Genomic DNA, 272 nt, shown 5'->3' on the forward strand with positions numbered 1-272 from the left:
TGCAATCTACTGCTAGGTTAGATATCAAATTCGTAATTGTTTGATCTCTCTAACTTGTGAAGCAACCAAGATTTAATGATTTGCTGTGTCAGAAATTATTAAATCTTAGGAAGAACGCTTGACTAAATTAAATACAACCGCTTGTGCTTGTGTTGTTTAGTTTCATCGATCTCTCTAATTCTTAAGGCTGCTACTAGATTAAACCTTTAGCACTTGTCTTGGGTTGTTTAGTAGTTAGAGTTTATTAGATCGCTTGTTTTCTAATTAATTGC

Source organism: Quercus robur, chromosome 5 (genome assembly GCF_932294415.1).
Source record: "Quercus robur chromosome 5, dhQueRobu3.1, whole genome shotgun sequence".
Taxonomy (NCBI): domain Eukaryota; kingdom Viridiplantae; phylum Streptophyta; class Magnoliopsida; order Fagales; family Fagaceae; genus Quercus; species Quercus robur.